Source organism: Miscanthus floridulus, chromosome 2 (genome assembly GCF_019320115.1).
Source record: "Miscanthus floridulus cultivar M001 chromosome 2, ASM1932011v1, whole genome shotgun sequence".
NCBI lineage: Eukaryota > Viridiplantae > Streptophyta > Magnoliopsida > Poales > Poaceae > Miscanthus > Miscanthus floridulus.
Genome location: NC_089581.1, coordinates 96,975,118 through 96,996,595, shown reverse-complemented (window position 1 = coordinate 96,996,595; position 21,478 = coordinate 96,975,118).

Here is a 21,478-nt window from a genome sequence, read left to right as displayed (position 1 = left end):
GGCAGCCATGCATCCGGTAAGCTTCTGAACATCCTTCACCTTTTTACGCGGCTTCATGTCCAAGACAGCTTTTACCTTCTCTGGGTTAGGGCATATGCCGTCGTGACTGACGACTTTGCCGAGCAATATACCAGATGGAACACCAAAGATACACTTCTTTGGGTTTAATTTCCATTGGAATGTGTTAAGAGCTGCAAAGGTACGTTCGAGGTTGTCAACAAGGGTGTATGCTTCCTTGGTTTTAACAACTACATCGTCAACATAAGCCTCGACAAGGTCATCTTTTATCTCATCTTTGAGGTAGGCCTGTATGGCACGTTGGTAGGTGGCCCCGGTGTTCTTGAGCCCGAACAACATGGTCGTGTAGCAATAGGCGCCGAAGGGCGTGATGAAGGATGTCTTGATCTGGTCGTCCTTTTTGAGAGTGATCTGGTGATAACCAGAGTAGCAATCGAGAAAGGAAAGCAACTTGCAACCGGTAGTTGAATCTACGACCTCATCTATGCAAGGTAAGCCGAAGGGGTCTTTAGGGCAGTGTTTGTTGAGATCAGTGTAATCAACGCACATTCTCCATTCATTATTCTTTTTGCGTACAAGAACCAGGTTGGCTAACCACTCCGGATGATACACTTCTTTGATAAATCCGGCTGCCAAAAGCCATGTAACTTCTACCCTAATAGCCTCCTTTTTATCGTGAGTGAACCGTCGTAGCTTCTGCTTGATAGGTTTGGCCTTGCCATCGACATTTAAGGAGTGCTTGATCAAGTTCCGAGGTACACTAGGCATGTCAGCGGGTTTCCATGCAAACACACTCACGTTGCTCCCCAAGAACCTGACGAGCGCGTCTTCCTATTTAGGATCCAGGTTGGCCCCGATAAGGGCCATTTTGCTGGGATCACCGTCGACCAGCTAGATCGCTTTGTGCTCTTTGGACTTGATGTTCTTGCATGGGGCCTCAAGCTCTGGGATCTCCAGGTGGTTGGCTGGGGCCTTCTTGGCGTCGAGCGTGGTCTCGGCCATGCGAATAGAGAGGTCATGAGCCTCTGCTATTTTGAAGCTGTCATCCTCGTAGGTGTAAGCTACGTATACATTGCCCCTAAGAGTTAGAACCTCCTTCTCAGTAGGCATCTTGAGCACCAAATACCTGTAGTGAGGTATGGCCATGAACTTGGTGAGCGCTGGTCTGCCAAGGATAGCATGGTAGGTGCCTTCGAAGTCAGCGACCACAAAGTTGACGTAGTCGGTGCGGAAGTGGTCTGGGATACCAAATTGCACAGGTAGCATGATCTACCCGAGAGGTGTGGAGCTCTGTCCAGGGAGAACACCCTAGAACTATGCCTCGTATGGCTTGAGATTAGCTTGGGTTATCTTCAGGGCTGGCAAACTATTCTTGAACAATATATCGATGGAACTACCGCCGTCAATTAGCAGTCTGTCAAACTGAACCTTGTTGATACAAGGATCGAGAACCAGAGGAAAATGCCCTGGCTCAGGTATTGCAACCCATTGGTCCTTTTTGCTGAAGGAGATCTCGCGGTGAGACCAAGGAGGGAGCCGCAGATCGGTGATGAGGTTGTCGGCGTTGGCCATGTTCAAGCAAGCGCGGGCAAGCAGCTTGTGTTCTTATTTGGTCTTGATGGACACTTTGCCCCCAATGATGGTGTGGACGTGATCGGTTGGCTTGACATACTTGTGACGGGGATATGTGTCTTCATCGTCGTTGTCCTCGTTATGCTGCTCCCCTGCATCGTTAGGCTTGTCGGATGTATCCGGAGCCTGTTGGCGCGTGTAGATAGATTTGAGAACACGACAATTCTCCATGGTATGGTTTGACTTGGGATGGAGCTGGCAGGGTCCTTTCAATGCTTTGGCATAGTCTTCTTCATAGTTATGATGTTCGCCACCTTTTTTAACGGTGTTGACCTTGTCGTCGTCTTCCCGAGCACGCTTGCCCCTGTAATCATCACGGCGATTACGCTGCTGATTACGCTGGTCGCGGGAATCGTTGTGCTGGTTGTGGCGATCAAAATTGTCATTCCGACCATGGTTGTCGTGGTAGTCGTCGCAGTGTGGGGGGTGGTTGGAGCGTGGAACCCTTGCTGCTTCTTCGATGATTATCTTTTTAGCATCATCGGCATCCGCATATTTTTTAGCAGTGGCTAGGAGCGCTGTGACTGATTCAGGTCTCTTGCGAAGGAGCTTGCCCCTTAGGGCATCATGGAAGCGGAGACCAGTGATGAAAGCCTCGATTGCCTCGTTGTCAGAGATTGATGGGACCTTGATGCGCATCTCCGAGAAGCGTCGAACGTACTCACGTAGTGGCTCATCTTTACGATCTCGAATCCGCTGCAGATCATATTTGTTGCCGGGTTGTTCGCAAGTAGCAATGAAGTTGTCGATGAATGCTTGCTTGAGCTCTTGCCAAGAATCAAAGTAGTTCGCCAGCAAGCTGACCAGCCATTGGTGGCTTGCATGGCCGACGGCGACTGGGAAGTAATTAGACATGACGTGCTCGTTAGCCATGGCTGATCTGCACGTGGTTTTGTAGAGCATGACCCATAATTCGGGGTTCTCCTTGCCGTCGTACTTCTAAAGTTTTTCAAGCTTGAAGTTCTTGGGCCATATGACTTGGCGAAGGTGTGGAGTAAACTACTTCAAACCCAGAGGGCCATGGGTAGTATCATATTCCATATGGCGATAGCTTTCATGGGATGCACGATCATTGGCTCTTTGGTTAATGCGATCGTGTAGATCACGTTCTTCGAGGGAATGGCAGAGATCGTTATTGCCATCATAGCGATCCCGATTGCCACCTTGGTTAACCCTATGACCGCGGTTATCACAGCAATTGTCATGGTTGTCTCAGCAGTTGTCGTCCCGGTAGTCACGGTGGTTGTCGTCCCGACTACCATCATGACCACCGTTTCTGCCTTAACGGTTGTCTGATGGGTCATTGTTGCACGAGCCACGTAGTTGGGTGGCTGTGAGCGACTTGAGTACTGGCGGCTGTGGCTTGATTCAACTGAGACAGATGGAGCCTGGGCTTGATTTACAATCTCTGCGGTTTGGGCCATAGCAGCCGTCAGGTAAGCTTCTATATCATCACGAACTGCCTAGATTTCTAGGGTATTGGGTAGTCGTTGCATTGTCGCCATAGCAACAGCTACATTGGCGCTTGGAGTCCTGAAGACCTGCTTGTCCCCCACCCTGTCAAAGGCATTGTTAAGGTCACATGGCTGGACCCTTATGCATCGTGCCTCCTATTTTGCCTTGGCTTTGGCTTGTCAGCGATTAAACCAGTCAATATTGCGTGCTTCACGTGCTAGCCTTTCTTGTTCTATTTCGCCAACTGCCGGTGGTTCATCATTACTAACGACATTGATCAAGTCTCCTCGCCTTGGTGGGAAGGATGGGAATCATGGGAAACCCGAGGCGTGGTCTAGGATATCTAGATCGTATTCAACGCCTTCATTGTCATGATGCTAGAGCTCGGTGTGGACGGAGCCATTAGATGCGATGCCGGGCGGGGAGCTTGAGCCACCCTCTTGAACTATGTGGACCGATCCTTCTTGATACTCCTCAATCCGGACCATGTTGACGAAGTTGCGCAGGCCGTAGGGCTGAGCCTGGTAGTTCTCCACCGAAGCTTCGCACTCGGAGAGCCGAAGACCCGTCGTGGGGGCTGGTCGGCGATGAACGGAGCGCCCTTTAGGAGTAGATGTGACCACGAGATCCATATCGAGTCGTGCAAGATGACTGGCCTGAGCTGGTCGGGTAGATCTGTTGTGGGTAGTGGTTACCTGCTTATTAGGTTGACTTTGAATCGAACTTACCAGAGCTAGGGAGCAAGTTTGGTGCCGACCCGATCAATGGAGTCGAGCAGGTCGGTGTTGTCGATCTGCCTCCCTTTGTAGTGAGGAAGCGGACGATGGGTTGTCGGCGTGGCTGAAGACGATGCTGGTGTGGCCGGAGCCAGATCCACCATGGTCAGAGCTGTAGCCGATGCAGGTGAAGTAGTGGTCGATGTAGATTGAATTCGCGCCTCCTCCGTGGTCATGGCGATGAAGTCATCGGAGCCAGTGGTCCAGGTGATCTGGCCGATGGTGAACATGAGGCCATTCGGCGTAGCCATGGAACTGGGGATGATGACCATCTTGTTCGTTTGGAGAGCAGTACGAACACCCCCTACCTGGCGTGCCACTATTGATGAAATATGGTCGACAGTCTACCTAGGGGTATGCCCAAGGTAGTAGATTATCGGCAGATAGATGCGCAAGCTACAAACAAGATGGTGACGCAAGACAGACACAAAGTTTTATCCAGGTTCAGCCGCCGTGAAGGCGTAATACCTGTGTCCTACGTCTGATTGTATTGCTGTATGTTAATGAGAGATGTTTTTAGAGGGGTCCCCTGTCTACCTTATATAGTCTGGGGGTAGAGTTATAGATCTGGAAACTAATCCTAACCAGTTACAATTGCCATAGGTGGCCGGATAAGGATTCCTATTCTAACCGACCAGGATCTTGCTTGATCTCTAAGTCTGCCTTGATTCCTTGCGCGGGACTCCAAGCAGATTGGTGGGGCCACGTGTTGTCTTCTAGTGGGCTAGACCCCCTGGTCTGGGCCGGCCCAAGCCTAGCCGTAAGGGTATAGGGGTTAATACCCCCACACCCTTGCGCCCACCAACATTGAGCTCCAATCAAATTTGATGTATGAAGAGAAACCAATCTGAGTGTTAGAAGAGATGGAAAGAGTAACACGGAGCAAGGTCATTAAGTTCTACAAAGTGGTGTGGAATAACCATAGTGAACAAGATGTCATGTCGGAATGGGAGGATTACTTACGTGAGGTTTATCCCGCCTTTTTCAAAGAATGGTAGGTCTTGCAAATATCGGGATGAGATTTCTATAAGGGGGAGGGGCTGTAACACCCTAGGTGTTAGGCTTGCATAATTTCACTTGCATTGCATTAGCATAAGCATCAAGCATTCATATATGAGCTTTTAACATGTGAAACATGCCTTGTTATTCTATTTTTCCATATGTGTATGCTTATGATCATGTGTGATTAAGTGCAAGTGGTTGATGTTGGTCACTTAAACACCTTAGCTACACTTAGGATGACTAATGGAATAATGTTCATGCAGATCACTTTATCTAATTAAGCTCCTAAGTGATGACATGCTCGTTGACCTAGGAAGTATTTATATGTAACCAATGTATAAATGTGTGTGGAACCTTAGGAATACCTTAAACTTGTTTAAAATGTCACTAGGAAATACTTTGGTATTCATGACTAGGGCTAGTTTGGTCTCTAAGTCATATCTATAGTGTAAATCATCATTTTCAAGTTGTATGTTTGACTGGAGTTGAATATCACTTTAGAAACTTTGCATAGCTATGCACCCTAAAACAAAGTTGTAGAACTCAAGTAGTGTAACAACTTTTATTTTTGGGTCATATGCTAGTTCAGCTCCTAACATGCTTGAATTTGGATCACAAAAATGAATGCAATGTTGTTTTAAGTCATATTGAGCTGACAGTTTTGTTGTGGCTGACTTTGGGATGATTTAAGTCCATAACCATTGTGAATTAGGAGTTGAGTTCTAAAGCAATGTTGTAGCCTATACATAGCTCTATAAATTTGGTTTTAACATTGTGCACTAATTCACCGTGGATCAAGAGCTTTAGCACCTTCATTTTGCTCTATCAGTCGCTCAATCAGGCTCTGATGGCCGCATCGTCACGTGCCATGGTGGCCAACTGGGTGCAGCACCTGTTCACGGTGTGGCCGCCATTGGTCGGCATTGGGCCCCCGCCATGGCCATGTGGCGCACGATATCAGAAGAGGCTGTGCTGCTCATTCCGCACTCATGCTCTCACTCTCTCCCTCTCCACTGCTCTCTCGCTCGCACTGCGGGGCATCGAGTGCTGCCATATCACCACACGGCTCCACCGTTGCCTAGCACCCGCTCCACCATTATCGCCTCCATCTAGCCAGTAGCTGCGCCATCTTCTCCTCTACCTCCTCGACATGTTAGCAGTGCTAGACAAGCTACGGTGAGGGTGAAATCGTCGTTCTCGTCCTCGCCGGAAAGCTCGGCTTCCATGGCCGCCTTCATGATAAGCTGGCTGCTGCTCGACTCGCTTGCCATTTTGTCCACCTTCTTCATGTTAGAGCTTGGTTAGGGTGTGTACTAGCTGGTAGCATGACCTCACTATGAATGGTTGCCTCACCGGCGTTGAACACGACGCGCGGCGCCGCTGCGCTCTCACCGCCGCACCGCCGTGCATGTGGATGCCCTCACCGATGCTTCCACCCGAACCCTAGATAGTCTAGTTAGATTCACTTGGTCACCGCAGAGCTCGTGCGCCTCTTGTTGGGCCTTGCCATGGCCTATAATGGCCAGCATACCTCAGCGTAGCGCCGTCGTGCCGCCATGGGTATCAATCGACGCAGGTGAGGAGAGCACGCAAGTGGGGTTGGTTTTGTCGGAGAGCTCGCCGTCGGTGAACTCTGGCCGGTCAGCACCGGTGCTCTGTTTTGTGCCTATGACATGCGGGCCCGGTTGACTCGTGGGTCCCATATGTTAGCGACTGGAAGTTAGGGTTTTGGTTTATTCGTTTCTAGATTTTTGTACTAAATTTGGAAAATTATATCTAGAGCTAGGAGTGTCCAATTTTGGTGAACCAAATTTTGTTGGATTCCTCATGAAGTGTAGTATTTTATAAAAATATGAGATACCCTATTTTTTTGTACTTTTCTAGGTGAATAAAATATAGCTATATAAGTGCTTTTTGAATGTTTACAATTTTGTAAAATGTGTAACTTGAGCTAGGAATGTGATAAAATTGTGATTTCAATTTTTCTGGTCTTGTGCTGACATGCTCTAGCTAGAAAAATAATAAACTTGCAGTAAACTTGCTTGAAATAGGGTCTTTCTATTTATCTATTAATAAATAGTGTTTTCTGAGGAAAATTGTAGGGATAAAAATAAGTAACATATTGCCATGCAAATTTTTGTACAATATTATGCCACTAGTATGAAGCTAAGAAAAATATAGAATCTGTTGTTTGATACTTTTCTATAGGGTTAACTATTTTTACTAAAATAAACCTTGCTAGCTTGTCATTTTTGTAGAGGATGTTATACTTGTCCAAATGGTATGAAATTGTTACAGTAGTCTATCATCAGCACTTGGAAGCTACTGTAATTTTATGAGAATTTATTGTGCACATTTGGTATATGTTTGTTATTTCACTTAATTATATAATTAAATTAATAAAGGCATGTAAATGAATAAATTGTGCTTGACCATGATGTTTTCTATGGTGCTTGTGATACATATGAACTATTTATGTTAGTAGTAAGGCTTAGAAGCAATTGGTTGTATGCAACTAATTAATCATTGCTTTATAATTTAAATAAATAGCTACATGTATAGTTTTGGTTGGGTTGATAATTTCATGTTGATAATGGCCTTTTTTGTAAAACTTGTTAATAACAAAGTTGTAGATAACTTACTGATCCACCTTGTGTTAAATTTTCATGGTCATAGGCCTTAGGGTTTAAGAGTTTTGGCTGTTAGAAGTTTGCTGTCCGAAATGCTTGCTCTCTGGATAGATTTGATTAACTGAATTGTTTGACCTAGATAACTATTGAATCACCTTAAGGGTATAAAAATAAAGTTGTAGACAATTTCATAAGATTTCCAGAATGTCCACAACCATATTATTTCAATGTATATAACTCCAGTTAGTGTCAAAACAAGTAGTTGTTGTCTTGTAGTCTAGAAAATAATTTACAGAATTGTTTGCTTAAGTAATAGAGAAGAGATATGCACCTACTCAGTAGAATATGATGCACTTGTTATTAACTTAATACCATGCTATTGAAAATACTTATGAAGATGCATTCATCGCGTTATATCATACTATACATGTCATCATATATGCATTTGTGATATCTTATTCCATGTTCATGCATATAGGATCGACCGAAGAGATAACACTGTTGGAGTTCAACAAAGAAGAGGAAGAGGATCAACAGGAGACTCTTCAAGCCAAAGCTCTAGGAGAAGAGGAGCAGACCCTTAAAGAGCTCCCTGAGTGCCCAGATCACCGACCCACCTTTTTCCTCAAAGGCAAGCCCTGGAGCATTCTAAGTCTCCCATGTTTTACAACATACTACTTAAGTCATTTATGTTTGATGAATTAGGTTATAAGAGTTGATTGGAAACACTTTATGCATAGAACTACCTTGTCTAGATACATATACCTTTAACCCTACGTAGGTCTAGGATGGAATATATGCTTAGCCATGCTTAGACCGGTAGAAGTCGGGTGATTTCCTATCACTTGCGAGATATAGGTGGATACCGAAGCACGGTTGGCTATATTTGCTATCATGGAAAAGAACCATGGAGTAATATAAATGGAGGTCGGGCGGAGTCTATGTGTGGGTTGACTCATGTGATTCTGTCTGTGCCGATTAAGGACCGTACCATTGTTGGCCCTTCTCACAAGATTGAACGCATGCCTATCACTTAGCTAGCCAGATAACTCATTTTGACCGCGAAGCCGAGTAGCTCAACTCAAGCTGGGACCTACTCTGTTAGAGTGCACACTCTGGATGGTAGTAAGGATGTGCGGGGAGCCAGACGTGAGCCTAAGGGTAGGGCAGGCCTGAACGTCCTGGTAGCTGGTTGTCCCTGATTGTGCGGCATTGGGTGAACCCACGAAATGTGGACTTGATTTGTACCAAAGGTGACCTAAGGTGACTGTTGATCTGGTCTTCTTGGGTTTGTGTTAGGAATAAATTTTCAGCTGGTTGAAATAGATTCGAATCGCCATCTCCCCCGGATAGTGAGAAACTAGGCTAGTTCCAACATTGTAGTAATTGTATTATGGAATGCGATGGTTCAGATAAACATGGAATTACTACACCAGGTATGGTTACTATTGTATGCTATTAAATGATATATCACATGTTTGGCACATGATAGTTGCTAATCTAGAGATGAATAGCTATAATTAACTTGATGACCAAAGTACAATTATATAACTGAGTTAATCGCTTTTCATGCAAAATGTTGTCAAGCTACCACCACTTATAAAGCCTTGCATAATCCTTGGAGTCAATTTATTTTTGGTTTATGACGGGTAAGTCTAGCTGAGTACCTTCTCGTACTTAGGGTATTATTTCTATTGTTGCAGATGGTACAGTTTATCATGGCTATTGCAAGAACTGCTTCTGTCCTGCCGTGGATGAGGAGTGAGCCTTGGGCAGGCATCCTTAATAATCCTTCTTATATGCTTTTGTGGATTGTGATCATGAGGTGGCACTGTATTTGAACTAAGTTGGCAAATGCTAGTTTCAAACTTTAATTTGCTTTCGCTACTATTTACCAAACTTGGTTTGTAATAACCTTATTTCGTACTCTGATGAATGGATTATATCTGTGAACTTTATTTAGCATGTGACATGTATGTTGAATCATGTACGATCTTGGTTGTATGTGGATCATTTATCAAGACCCGTCGTGGTACTCGATGGACTACCAGGTTTATATAGGCTCAAGTATGACAGTGCGACCGCTTGTAGGCTGCCATTGTACTTGTGCTCTTATAAATTGGTCGGTTCTGCAATAATCATGAGATAGGTAGCACTATTCCAAGTGGTGGAGCAATGTTGAAGATCTTGATGATGGTGTGACCATGGTGATGATCAAGTGCTTGGACTTGGAAAAGAAGAAAGAGAAAAACAAAAAGCTTAAGGCAAAGGTGAAACTTGATAGGAGCTTTTTAGTTTGGTGATCGAGACACTTAGCGAGTGTGATCACATTTAGGATCGATAGCTGTACTATTAAGAGGGGTGAAACTCATATCGAAATACGGTTATCAAAGTGCCACTAGATGTTCTAACTCATTGCATATGCATTTAGATTCTAGTGAGTGCTAACACCCTTGAAAATGTTTGTGAAAATATGCTAACACACGTGCATAAAGTGATACACTTGGTGGTTAGCACATTTGATCAAAGGAGGCAAAGTTTGAGAAGTGGAGGAGGTGAATCGAGTTGGTGACCGGACTCGGCCCTATGTCCGATCAGGTGGCGCGCAGAGAAGGGCATGCTTGGCCGTATGATCGGACGTTGGCACAAAGAGTGGACTAGACATGCAGGGCTTGCATCTGGTCCCTGTTGACGTACGCTGAAGCCAGGCGTAGGAGTTGGCCAGAGAGGATCAGACTCTAGACCATGTCCGGTCAATGCGTGACCTAACACGTCTGGTCATGATTTTGCTTCTCTAGATGCTTACTGGAAGTCACCAGACTCCAGGTGAGGGTGCGCCCAGTCATCTCCACAGTGTGTCTAGTCAAGTCTTGGCCATGGTATGCGCGCACGAGCTCTACTGCTGATCAGCGCGTTCGGTCATGGGATGGGCACGTCCTGTCTTGACTTAATCGCGCAGGCGTTGGAAGATAGCCGTTGGAGATCAGTGGCTGAGGTTAAATGTTTGGCGACACGTGGCAGCAATCTAGCGACCAAACACTAGTGGTGTGCGTCTGGTCGATCTAACCGGCGTGTCCGGTCCTTTGTTAACGTGAGCATGGGAGCGAGTTAGCCGTTGGAGATCGGGCAACACGTATTTGAAGGCAGGACACGTGGCGAAGATCCCATGACCAAATGCTAGACCAGGTGCGTCGGGTCATTCTGATCGGTGTGTCCGATCAGCGTGAGTTGGGCTGCTATGTGAGCCCAATGGCTCTATTTCGATGGAGCCTCTATAAAAGGTGTTTGACTAGCTCAAGCTCACTCTCTTGGCCATTTTGCATTGACATAGCAACCTTGTGAGCTTAGCCAAAGCCCTCCCACTCATATCCATCATTGATTCATCATCTTTGTGAGATTGGGAGTGAATCCAAGTGCATTGCTTGAGTGTTTGCATCTAGAGACACTTGGTGTTCGTGTTTTGCTACGGGATTCACTTATTACTCTTAGTGGTTGCCGTCACCTAGATGGCTTGGTGCAGCGAGGATCATCGAGCGGAGAAAGGTGCTTGTCTTCGGCTCCGATAATGAGGGGTTCTTGACATTTCCCCGGTGGAGAGCCAAAAGGTACTCTAGTGGATTGCTCATGGCTTGTTTGGTCCTCATCTTGTGTTAGTTGTGTGGCACCCGACTTCGGGTTTGTCGTGTGATGCTAATTAGCGCGTGAACTTCCAAGTGGGTGAATCACCACAATGAGGACTAGCTTGCCGGCAAGCAAGTGAACCTCGGTAAAAAATCTTGTGTCATCATTGTCCGAGGATTTCATTGGTTATCTTGTGATTGATTAATTGGCTCCATCTTGTGATTGGCTCAATTCCTCGACATGACAATATAATCATTACCACCCTCTCTTGTACACTTACATTTCTAGTGTTGCTTCGCTCTTTAGTGTAATTAGTTTTGAGAGCAAGCTTGAGTTGTATCTAGTGGTTAGTATGGCTCTTTAGTTAGCCTTTGAGAGCACACTAACTTAGTGTAATGACTTAGCCTTTGTGTGCTTAGAGATCATAGTCACTAGAATTATGGTAGGTGGCTTGCTCTTTTAGTAGGCTAGTTTAACACTCGCTTCACCATTTAATTGTCTAACATATTTGCTAAGTGTTGTTGTAGAAATTTTCAATAGGCTATTCATCCCCCTCTAGCCATTAGGACTTTTCACGTCCCTAGCTCTACGCCCGCCGGTCCTTCCCCTAACCCCCTCCTCTATCCTCGACTCTTCGCGTGGGCGACACTTGGAAGCCAGAATGAGCGGCTAAGGACGAGCACACCCCCAACATGGCCCAACCCACAGCAGCCCTGTTCGCCAGCCCCTGGCTCGCCCCTGGCTAAACAACATAAAACACTTGCAACATGACATAAAGACTGAAAACAGATGAAATATTTGGAACATGCACTTGCAACATGTGTGTGAAAACACATGAAACACATCCAAATAAAACACTTGCAACTTACAACATGAAACCACTTGCTGCAATATAAGACTGAAACAACTAAAATATTTGGAATATACTATTGCAACATATGTGTGAATATATGCAACATCCAGATAAAAAATGATTACAACATACGTCAGGAAACAGATAAAATATTTTGAACAAATGCTTGCAACATGCCTCTAAAACACTTGCAACATGTGCAACATCCCCCAATCTACTTTTAGATCCAACACTAAATTGACCAGGCCCTCATAGGGAAATACATTTAGGCAAGGTGAAATAACTGCAATATACATCTGAAATGTCTGAAATACTTGAAACATACATATGCAACATAGGGGAGGAGAAGGCCGGGCAAGTCGATTCCGGCCATCAGGGTGGGAGCCGGAGCTGAGCCGCATCATGCGAGCACCACCAGCACCAGCCGCGCTTCTGGGTGCCCTTGGCTCGGCCAGGGAAGACCGGATGCACCACAACATGTGCGCCCCAGCGGCCATGGTGGGGTCACCGGCATGCACGACGACGATGGGGGATGGATGGATGGTGAGGGAGCAAGCGGCATAGGTGACTAGGACGGGCACGTGGCACATCCGGTGATGGGGGAAAAGGCATGGCGTGGCAGGCCGACAAGTGTGGGGGAATAAGGTGGACGGGTGAGCGGTCACGCTGCTTGGGCGCTAGGCGGATAAGCGGATGAGCGAGTGGGGATTTGTTTTTATTTCTAAGAGAGATGAGGCCCGCTCGAGCAGAGCCGTGTCCGGATGGGACGGACGCTCATGGCGGAACATTATTGAGATGGCTAAATTTGTGCTCCTTTGGTATGTGATTAAGGATGATGTATCAAGGATGATGCCACAAGTTCTGGGGCGTGTGGACCTAAGTTGAGTTAGCTCAATTTTCTGATGGATTTTGTCCCCTCACTATGAGTGTATTTGTTATTCATGTAGTAGTAAATTATTTGGAGATTCAAATGCTTCTTAAATGATATGTGCTCCTGCTTTAAGTTAAAATAACAAAACTATCCAGTGAACTCTAATCTTGGAACTTAGTGTCCAAACATACTGTTAATTATTGCCACAAAAGGTGCCATATTTGGACCTTAATTATCGGAGAGTTGTTGAATTGCCAGTTTTTATCTTGGGTAATATCAAGAGGAAATAGAAGATTAAACAATCATTAGGTGAAGTTGCGGTGTCATCAAGCAATTGATTTGTTGTGCTTGCCAGCTAATGAAAGGGATTACGATATCTCTGATAGCAAAGCGAACAAGATTAAGTGTGATTTTCCAAATCTCTCCATATTGCACATAGCTAGATAGAGAAGGGTAGTGATAGCAATAATAAAAACCTTAAATATACTTGCGCACATAAGCAAGCCATGGATGCATGAGTGAAACCTATAAAAGTTTTGTGTCACTTAGCATACATGTTAACAAGAATATAGTAGAAGATAGCGAGTACGCAATGCTGCTTACAATATCATTAAACAATTATAGAGAAATGAATGACAAATACAAGGATACCTGCTGAGGTCAACCGAACCAAAAACCCATGTACACACACTCAAAACTCTATCAAAAATGTGAATTTCATAATCACCCAAAAACAATAAGCTTTCCTAGCTATGTTCATGAAAGCAATAGGTTATTAAGTACAAATAGCATGAGTGGTCTTCAAAGTAGAAGATGGTGCTTGATAGTAGAAGCTTCAAGGGTCTTTTTTTATTGCGCCACATATCTCATCTTTGTCATTTAGTATTTTTTTCATACAAAAATTTCATTCTTTTTTGGTTACATCAACTCCAGCTTTAATAAGATCCAAGCTACCCTGTGCATTTGCAGTGACATCATCAAATCTTTCAATTAATCTAGTTCTTCTCTAGCTCATGGTTTTAAATAGCCCGCTATAGCTTCACTATAGCTTTTCAGACCATCTACCGCTACGTTATTCCTAATTATACCACTATTGCTGCTAATAATATTTTAGCTCCACTAAACATCGCTGTTTGGTTTAGCCGTGATATATTTTTAGCACCCCTATTCCTAACCAAGGCAGACAATAATTCTTTAGTCTAGAGGACTATAATGTATGCCTCTCTCTCTCTTTTATGTTCTTTATTTAATAAATGATGTAATAAACAACTAAACTTATTGAATTGTTGAATGTTGAGTGTTGATCACAATAGTATGTTGATCGATATGATAAAAGTTAAGTAATGTGTTAGAACTGACGGTTCCTAATAGAAGAGAGAGAGGGAGGGAGGAGAGAGCTCAGTGATGGAGAGGGGACACACTAGGGTTTTGAACAAGTGGAAATGAGCGAGTGGGAGGAGAGGTCCCCTGCCCTCATGCCTTGGACACTAATATAGGTAATGGCTATTTACAAGTGGCCTCTTGGTGGGGTTGGATTTCACATTACACTGCTCAAACTACTCTTCTAGGGGAGATTTGGCCCACATACCTCATAGGCTCTCCCAATGGTAGGCCCTCAACTATTAGGTTATGGTCACTACATCATGACCTAATAGATGCTCATACTAGAAGAGGCGCAAATAGAACTCAAACTCTAGTCATGGGAATCACCCTTCACAACCTATGCTTGTGTGCCTCACTAAAAACTTCATCCCAAAATCTTGTCAGAAAAATGGGCATGGAGAAAAGAGCACGCACACAACTCTAGCCTATACAAGTGCTAACTCAAAAAGCTACTACCTCCAAGTACCACTATGTCGATCTCCCTAGTATCTTCATATTTGAGCTTTAGCTTCATCGGCTGTTTCTATGACATGCATTGTTAGCTTCACTCGATGTGCAGGTCTTTGCCTCTAGGACATTCTCCTTGCATAGATTTTCATCATTAGGACCTTCTCGATGTGTAGATCTTTACCTCTAGGACCTTTTTGCTGCATAGATCTTCGTCTTTGGGAACTTCTCGGTGTGCAAATCTTCACCTTTGGGACTTTCTTGTCTGAGGCTTCGCATGGAGACACACCTTCTCTTTATGAATGGGTTTAGTCATCATAGTCATAGCTAAAGGTTTTCGTGAAGCCTCCAAATCTTCTCTCATGAGTGTCGGGCAAAAGACTTCACCCTACGGAGGGTAAGGTCCTCTAGTAAGCTCCCCTAGCTCTTGAGCCATTGTAGTGGCCAAAGATGATAGCAAAGCCCCTCCTGCCGAAGTGTTGGCAGAGGCGAGTCATTGTTGACACCAAAGATGTTAGCGAAAGCCCTCATGCCGAAGGTGTTTACGAAGGCGATGTTGGTGTAGGTGTCGTAGATGATAGCGAAGCCTCTTAGGCTAAAGTTTTGGCAGAGGCAAGTTGTTGAAGTCGTTGAACATATTGACTATGATATGTTGTCGATGTTAACATCAAAGATGTTGGAGAAACCCCTTGACATGTTGGCGTCAAAGTTTAGTTATTACGGTGACCAAAGATGGTATTGAGGTCCCTCGTGTTGAAGTGTTGGAATGACTAAGTCGTTGTACAAGCTGAAGTGTTGACGAAGCCCCTCCCGCTAAAGTGTTTCCCAGGGGGCGATGTTGGGGGAGCCCATGAGGTATATGGGCCAAGTCTCCCCTAGAAAAGGCCCAACTAGTACCTAGAGTAGTGTCATGTGAAATCCAACCCTACCAAGGGGCCACATGTAAATAGCAATTGCTTATATAAGTGCCCAAGGGCATGAGGACAAGGGACCTCACCTCCCACCCATTTTCATTTGTTGAAAACCCCAATGTGTCCCTTCCTCACCATCGAGTTCTCTCCTCCCTCTATCTCTTGTTCAAAACTGTCGGTTCCAACATAATGGATTTGAAAAAAATATTTTCCTAGATATTATATATGTATTTGAGTAGTTGGGTTCATAAAAAATTTGTCTAGTTAAATATTATGTGCATAGTTCATTAATTTTTTTGTGTTTTCTATAAAACCACTAAACGAATAGCTTCCGTCATATCCTGGTATAGTTTTTTATAGCTTTTGTAGAAGGTTGTCGCTAAATATCATAGTCTGCTACTTAAAACATTGCATCACCGTCCCACACACACCTTGCTGCTACAGCTGCTACTCCTTCTCAACTTTCCCCTCCACCAAATCATGCAGTTATTCTTTAGACTTGCCATCGTCATCATCATCCATTAGCTCATCATCATACTCCACTACCTTCTCCACATTCGAGCTTTTAGGTAATAGAATGGTTTATATCATCGTTCTGGTGGAGTTATAGTCACTTTAGAGGTGGTCCTCCTGAATACAGCCCAAAAATCAATAAAACTAGTATTTCCTCCCGTTGCAACCCACATCGTTAAATCATCATGCAAAAAAAAGAAAATAAAGTATCCAAGTAATCATTAAAAAGGATTAGTAAAGAGATCTACACAATGTTACGCAAACTACAAAGAATAGGCTTGCTTATAATATAACACAAGAAATTGCATCATAACAAGACAATGAATTTTTAATACATGCTGCAGGTGCAACTACAACCCTAAGATATTCAGTAGTAAGGTAGTATAAAAATCTAATCTTGGGGGTTAAACTTCACAAACTGAACTTCCCCATAGCAAACATTACTCTTTCAGGAACTTGCTGAATCAACTCCTTGGAATCGGAGGCCTGACTGAGGGTCAATCCTATGGTAACCTCAACCTACGAATGCTTGTTTCACTTCCTTCATAGAGCCAACTGTGATGCTCTGTCTCGATGTTGACTTAGCATGGATTGATTAGAAATTCTGAAGGGTCTCATCCTAATCTTGTAAAGGATCAGCAATAGCTGTGTGTATTCGAGGACTCTTAGGGAAAGAAAAGCACTTTTCTCTCTTAGCAGTTAGAACGGCTATGGGCGGGATAGTTATATACTGCGCCTTCCTTCTTTTGAACCTTTTGGTATGTATTGCCCCCTAACTATAGATCAGATCCACTAGACTAGAAACTCAACCATTCTACTACTGCATCACCTCTTTTCGAAGCCTTGGTGTGTATTATGAACTAGCCAGTATCTCATGCGTTGCTGGGGAAGTATTGCAGCCGTGATTGATTAAGGAAAGAAGTAAGAAAAATTATAGTAACTAAGATGAATTGTAAGTGCAATCAAGTCCTAATTGTGGGTTTTGGTGATAATGACCACACAATTAGATGACTAATGAGATTCATCGAGATAACAAGTAGGTAAAATAAGAATGAGGATAATACATGTGATGGTGGAGCCCCAAATTACAAAATGACGCAGTGATGGACTCAAAGGCGTTTAAAATTCTTTGATATTTGATCTTGAGTTTATGCTATGTCACACTATAAAGAGGGATGCAAATCTAGGTGGTTCAAGGAAGATAGAGTGCTCAAGTATTTAACTAAAATCAATTGGGAGACACTCGAGCACTGCACAAACACTTAGGGCTAGTTTCTGATCTTTGGTTGTCAGAAGTTTCAGGTGTCAGCCCTCTACATAACCTCATCTGCTGGAAAGTTGGTCCTCACTTCTGAGTGTCGGAAGTTCCGGCAAGCGTCGGAAGTTTTGACAACCCCATTTGCAACCTTCGGTGTTTTTCCCTATTCAAAACCCCAAGTCGTCGGAAGTTCCGTCGATCTGCATCGGAAGTTCAAACGCCTTTCTTAACGGTCACTTTTTTGGGCAAGTATAAATACCGCTCTCCTCTTTTCTAGCCGTAACCCACTCATTCCACTCGAACACCTCTCGGACCAAAGCACCTCCTTGCTACCAAAAGCTCCTCTCTTCTCTCCCCTTTGCTCCTAGCTTGAAATCTTGCAATAGTTTGAGTTGAGAGAAGGGATTGGGTGAGAGAAACATCGATTCAAAGCTTGAGCACTTGATTTCTTTATTAAGCCGGTTGGATTTGCGTTTGTGACTCTTGAGGCTTTGCCCCTAGCCGGCTAGGCATTGCTCAAGAGCTCTTGATCTGTGGGAGAACCTTAGAAAGTTTGTATCACCCTCGATTTTCTAGTGAAGAACTCAAGTTGACCTTTGTTTGCTTGAGAGAGGCAAGGAGGTGAAAGAAACTCCGACCTTAGTGGTCACCTCGACAATGGGGACGTGGGTGCTCCTTAGTGGGGCAGCCGAACCTCAGAAAAAATCCTTGTGTCATGCGTGTTTGTTGTTGTTGTGATTACCTGTTATTAGTTGTTCTTCGTTGTCTCTCTCCCTCAAGATATTTCTTAGGTTCTACTCCTGATCTACAAATTGGTGGCGCTCCAAGGGTAAGGAGGTACTTGGACAGCTTCATCTATCCATAAAGAAGTGGGGTAATTCACAGATCTAAATTTGAAGTGAGTTTGACTCTAATTTCATAGCTCTTTATAGGCATCAAAAGTTTCCAGTAGTTTGCATTGGAACTTACTTCCGGTCGTCGGAAGTTATAACGGCTCCCGGAAGTTCCAGGTGTCAAAAGTTTCGACAACTGTCAGAACTTTCGACAGTGTACTGATCCGCTGTTTTAGTTTGCGTTAACCTCTCAGATACGCCTATTTAACACCCCCCCCCCCCCCTACACTTAGCAGGAATCCTTACCTGAATACATTCAAATCATGTAATGGGCTGAGCCTTTGTAAAAATGGCTAAAGCAACTGTATGTACAGGGTACGCTAATAAGCTCATGCGTACAGGAAGGCTAGAACTGCTGAAGCAATCATCTGTATGACCAAGATATAATTTGAATTGGTCTCTATAATTTATAATGGGCAAAGCGTTTGTACAGGCGTTCAAATAGTGTTCTTCGGAGAGAAATATAGAGCTAGAGTTCTAAGATCGCTGGTTCCATGTACCTTGATCATCTTGAATAAGAGGAAGACCAAGCAACGCCGATTGTGACAGCAAGATGAGAATTAGTTCCACTATGTTCAACAATGCAAGTCTTAATAAATAAACAAAAGGAAAACAAAGCAAAGGCTGAGGCCTTAGGTCTCCACTGGATTGCAGCGATATAGAAATGAAAATGAAGTTAATGTGATGCTCTTTCTATTTATTTAGATGCATAAGACAAGTTATGATAGACTACCATTTTTGCTCCACAGAGGTGAAGAGCTTCCTGTGCGCTGTACGTGATAATTTTTTTTGTGGTTATCACTACATCATCAAAAATATCAGTCCTGCTGTATTTGAATCGTGAAATGTTGCATCTATAGTAAAAACGATAGCAAAGTGCTCTTGCTCTGGTGGACCCTATGTCGTGTAGCTTTAATTCCGCTGTAGAGCATTTTCCACCTGCAGCCTGTATTTCTCACATGATGTGTTAGAAAGAATTCATATGAATGGAACAACTTTTTTGAGGTTAAGCAGGATGGAATTTGATCAGTAGTAAGAAGGGTGAGATCTTTGCAGGAGACTACCATCTTTGTTCCACAGAGGTAAAGAGGTCCAACCTGTGCTCTGTACGTGATAAATTTTGTTCATGGTTTGCATCTGCAACCTGTATTTCTACATGAATGGAACAGCTTATTTCAGGTTAGGCAGGATGGAATTTGGTCAGTAGTAAGAAGGATGACATATTTGTGCAGGTAAACTGGAGGTAAATACAACGGCCTAGCTGTTTTTTTTTTCGACACGGGGAGGTTCCCCATTCCCATTCAATCAAGAACGGAAGTACATGAGAGTTAAGAGTTGTAAAGAAAGCAGACAAAGACATGACAGACTGCGCTTGACCTTCAGCGCAAGAGGCGGCACCACGATGAACAACCATAAAGCCTAACCATTACAGAACCAAAATGCTAAGACCTTAGCCTGGGCAACAACGCATGCCACGAACCCACCAGACAAACTGAACAATCTCAACACAAGAGTTTAAACTAAGGTAAGTTTTAACAAACTAGCCATATAGAACTGCTAGAACCCCCAGAAGTTTTGAAACCGGACCAGCGAACACAATGCATCACATCCATCAACCAGTAGACCCCCTCCCGGTCACCAGAGCAACAGAAATGTAGGTGGGTGGGAGGTGGGGGGGGGGGGGGGGGGGGGGGGGGGGGGGGGGGAGCACCTCCTCATGGAGAGGCCTCATCGTCATCTGTCTTTTGGTCACCAGCGGCCCTAGACAATTTACTGCGTTTGGACGCCAATAAGCCCAAAGCAATCTTCACCATTGTATTGACTCCCTCTTAAAGCGACTTCCTGTCCATCTCTGCAAATAAACCTGTCCAGGATTTCATTAAAGCACCGGCGTGACAAATGATCTCCACAGGATTCTTAATCAGTTTTTTTATCGAAATAGCCCAACAGATGGCGGCGACTCCCCAAACATGGATTTTCCTGCCTTGTGTGGCCAAATGCTTGGGAGCAAATGATATTCCTAGGGACATTGGTCACTGCTGGATATGGTTAAACTAATGGTTTCCCCAAGGCAAGTTTTGCGGTTCTTACCTTTTCATGGTAATTATCAAACAAAAAAATGTCGTTCATTGATCATGCAACAATCAGTGTGGGCAAAAGTCAATAGGAAGCCATATAGACATCTTCAGGGTAAGAACAATATAATGATGGAATTCTAAATCCCATTCAGTGGCCGTAATAGATAGCCACGGGATATTGTGGCCAAAGGATGCATGTGACGCATACAAAACTTATGGATATGCAGGACAGCACCTAAAATAAGGATCTTGTATCTGTAAAACTATTTTCCCGAGAACAGCAGCCGTACGTCGAGTTGTACACCGAGAACATCAAGGTCTCAGGCGTGAGAAGACAAACTTGATGCTGCTCGGCACGACGGTCGTGGTTGGGCGCGCGCCGCGCGCAGCACCCAGGAGGCCAGGACGGCCTAACGACGTTCCGCACTGTAAGGAAAATGGACCCTTGGCCCATTTACTTTGGATTTTGGTGTTTGATGACCAACACAACCAAATTGGACTAATGAATTTGCAAGTGTTTATTTTGTAGTTCAATAGGGTGCAAGACGTGACTTGGACGAAGACGACGTGATGATCCGATGATCAACACCTTAAGAAAGACCTTAAGAGCATAGGAAAAGACCCAAGATATCAAGCAAAGTCCAAGCATGAAGATAGGAACCAAGCCGTACGCAAGATCGCGAAGAAACGAGCTCGCAGAGGCGACCGGACGCTGGACCGGACGCTGGAAGCGCGACCGGACGCTGGACCGGTGCCTCGGCAGATAGGCGACCGGACGCGAGGACCGGACGCTGGCGGCAATCGACCGGACGCAGAAACGCAGCGTCCGATCGAGTACAGAGAGGTTCCAGGCACGCGAAACTGCGACCGGACGCGTCCGGTGGCAGGCGATCGGACGCTGGCAGCGTCCAATCGGTGGTTCGCGGCTGCAACGGTCGGGACGACCGGACGCGTCCGGTCAGGACGATTCAGCGTCCGGTCAGTAGCAGATTTGCGGGAGTTCGACCCCAACGACTACTTTCTCAGTGGGGCTTATAAATACAACCCCCAACCGGCCATTTGAGGTGCGTGGAGCTGAGGAAACATACCAAGAGTGTTGATACACCATTTTAGTGATCTCCACATGCATAGTGCTTA